Consider the following 3,464-nt stretch of genomic DNA (forward strand, 5'->3'; position numbering starts at 1 on the left):
ACACACACACACACACACACACACACACACACACACACACACACACACACACACACACACACACACACACACACACACACACACACACACACACACACTATGTGTGTGTGTGTGTCTACTAACAGGGAATAGGTACTGTATGACAAACCAAGCATTGTCCTATTCAATATGCCATTAGTGATTTATGTTTGAGTTTAGAATTTGAGGCTGCTACCAGTAGCAACATGTTTAACCTTCCTAAGATCTGGAACGCATCTGTGTCATTTTTAGATTTCTTTGGCTATTCAAAAATAGCAGATCTACAAGCTCATAGCGCGGCACCGAGTGCCGCGCTATGAGCTTGTAGATCTGCTATTTTTGAAAAATCGTGAAAATTCTTTTTTTATATTTTCTTCAGAAAAACTGTTAGGATTTAGATTTTTTTTAGAAGTGGCCTCAGGTCTTAAAGGGTTAATATTTTTCACGCTGCAACGGCTGCATGCATTGACGAGAACAGAGTCAGTGTCTGAGACAACTGAAGACAATGAAAAACACTGTGCTTATATATGGTTTTGAGGAACAGTGGACTGGTTTGGTGCGAAGCTGTGGAACATCATATAAAAAGTTTCTTTTTAGCCCTGCAGATACTACTGTAGGGCTAAGGATGACGGTCCGCCCGTCCAGATCTAAAAAAAGAAACTGTATATATGAAATAATTTACAGTAATAAAAACATAAAATGTAAAAATGCAATATTAATGTAATATATTGAAAATGTTTTGAGAAATGTAAAGCCCTGCACAATGAAGAGTTTGTTTATAGTCAGTATTTTTGTTTAGAAGAAATTGCGAAATACTAATTACTAAATCCTAATGCTAATTTCAATAAACATAATGTTGAGTAGACGGCTCCTAAGTAGCTTTGTGATTGAATATTCTTTCTTTCTTTCTTTCTTTCAGATACTCAGGGCTTATGGTGTCCCTCCCAACCTACTCTGGACTAATAGGATCCGCATGCACATGGGTACAAGTGCCCAGGTGATGACCCCAGACGACAACATTGCAAGTTTGACATCCTGGCAGGGGTGTTGTAGGAGGGCACCCACGCCCCCTTCCTCTTCATTATAGTCCTGGACTATGCGCTTATGCAGTCTATCAGTGAAGAGGAGCAAGAACTTTGCTTCACTACTCTTAACAGACCTGAACAAACCGAGGTTCTCACCTATAACACCCTTACAGACCATCCACTAATAATGATAACGGCAGGCATATGCCCTGAAAGAAGTAACTGACTTTAAATACCTGGGCTCATGCGTCAACGTGACCTTTTAAAAGTGAGGAAATCACTTGCATGGAGGGCTCTGAAGGGCATGTCTGTGGACGTCCAACCTCCCCCATCCTATCAAGCTGCAGCTTCTTCTCAGCAACTGTAGTCAGAGTCCGTTTTTCTCCTATGGCTGTGAGTGCTGGACCCTGAAGAACATCAACAGGATGTTACCAACAAGCATCTGTTTGGGATGGGCGGCTACCAAAGGGTGGGTGAGAAGATGGCGGCCAGGTGAATGAGGTTGGTCGGTCACAGCCATTGACACCGGGAGCTCCCAGCAGGGGAGGAAAGTACTGGCGAAGCCAGTCAGATGAATGGAGGATGGAGATGACCGGAGGAGGACGCCGCTGGAGGGCTTGTCCAGGGGATGAACTAGAGAGAGAGGGGGGGCTTTATCTCTCTATGATGAGTTCCAAAGTTTGACCCTGGCCATCACTCACACAACTTGAAGTCAAGTAGAAGACTGCTCAAGGTAGGAACCTTTTTTGTTGTTGCTGCTGCTGCTGCTGCTGCTTGTGTTGCATGCTGTGTGCATACTGATGTGATTCAAGCTGTTGTTGTGCTATGGCTGTCATTTTGGCACCCAATGACTGGGTGGCAATGAAACATGTTCAGTGGCTGTTTCTGTCTCTGGAATTGAATGCTGTTGTGAATCTACACAGTGTTTATATTGTGTTGTTTCATCTTGGGTGCTTCTAGCGCATTGTAGCGGGGACAGACCCCCGCGTTATCGGCCGATACCGACAATAAGCCTCTCCCGATGTACTGTACGTACGTAATGTGATTTCAGGCTGTTGCTCTATTGCTGTCATATCTAGGCCCCAGTGACTGGGTGGCTATGTATCATGTTCAGTGACTGTTTCTGGCTCTTGAATGAAGACTGATGACGTGAATCTGTAGTCTGTGTCGTTTCTGTTGTTGAAGGTAGTGGGTTGTGACAGGGTCACAGTATACGTGTGTATGTGGCCATCAATGGCCCATCGTCCTTTCAATAGTCAAGTGAAAAAGGACTGGTAAGGTATGCATTGACATATTAATATTACATTTTGCACTTCTTTCTGTTCAGCTATTTACTTTTTTTTTCTTTTTCCGGTGTACCAATTTGATGAAATGCTACTCTATTCATTTGAACACTCATGCAAGTTATGCCTGGCTGGAAGTCAATGAAAAATTAACCAAGAGTTTCCATCACAAAATCAAGGCCAGCGATGGAAAGACTGATACCTCGAGGCCATACTGTAGCATGAATTGATTAAATCACAAAAAGTGTTTCTGAGCAACAACATTTTCTTGTTTTGTTTGTAAGTCATTGTTTTGCGAGGGCACTGAAATATAGATGTCTGGTTAAATGAAGCATGAACAGTGTGAACTACTTTGCCAGAGCTGTGAGTGCATCTCTCAAAAAAAGTACTGCTCTCTATTTAGCCTGACTCCTCCGAAATAAAACAACATATTTAGGTGGCGGCGGGAGGAGAAAGCTATACATTTCAGCACTCGCAGCAGGGTTGAGTGCTTGACAAATGGCTCTGGGAGGGCACATTTTCTGTCTCTGCATCACATTTATTTTTTTACTTTTTTTATTTTTATATCCTGTATATCATGAGAAATGGGGGGGCCTAAAAAAAAAACTTTGAGTTTGTGCAGCATTTTTTATGGTGATTTATCTACTGTATAAAGTCAAGGAATCTCTGTATGTCTAGTCTGTCTGTCCCTCGCAACTGTTCATCCAATGACCTCACTACAGTGTGTTGCTAAAGGACCCAAGTGTCGAGTGTCAAGACGATCGAATGAGCGGTTTTGGAGAACACAGCATACATCACTTCCGGGGGCAAAGCATTTCGGCACTGCAGTAGTATAGTTAAATGACACTATTACTAGACAGACAGACAGACAGACAGACAGACATGTCAATTGGTGTAACCAAAACACTTTGTACCAAATCATTCATTGATTGATTGATGTACTTTATTTAGTAAGACATGAGAACAGTACATGACAGTACATAACAGTACAGGGAAGTACAAATTCACAATACAAGGTCTACTAAACTGGATAGCTCATTAAGCACTTAGCTTGTTTAAGATGAGATCCCTATGCACACAAATCATGATGACATATACGAGACAGACAGATATACACTACAGAATGTCATACAATCAG

The sequence above is a fragment of the Gymnoscopelus microlampas genome, assembly GCF_963454915.1.
Source record: "Gymnoscopelus microlampas genome assembly, chromosome: 18".
In the NCBI taxonomy this organism is placed as follows: domain Eukaryota; kingdom Metazoa; phylum Chordata; class Actinopteri; order Myctophiformes; family Myctophidae; genus Gymnoscopelus; species Gymnoscopelus microlampas.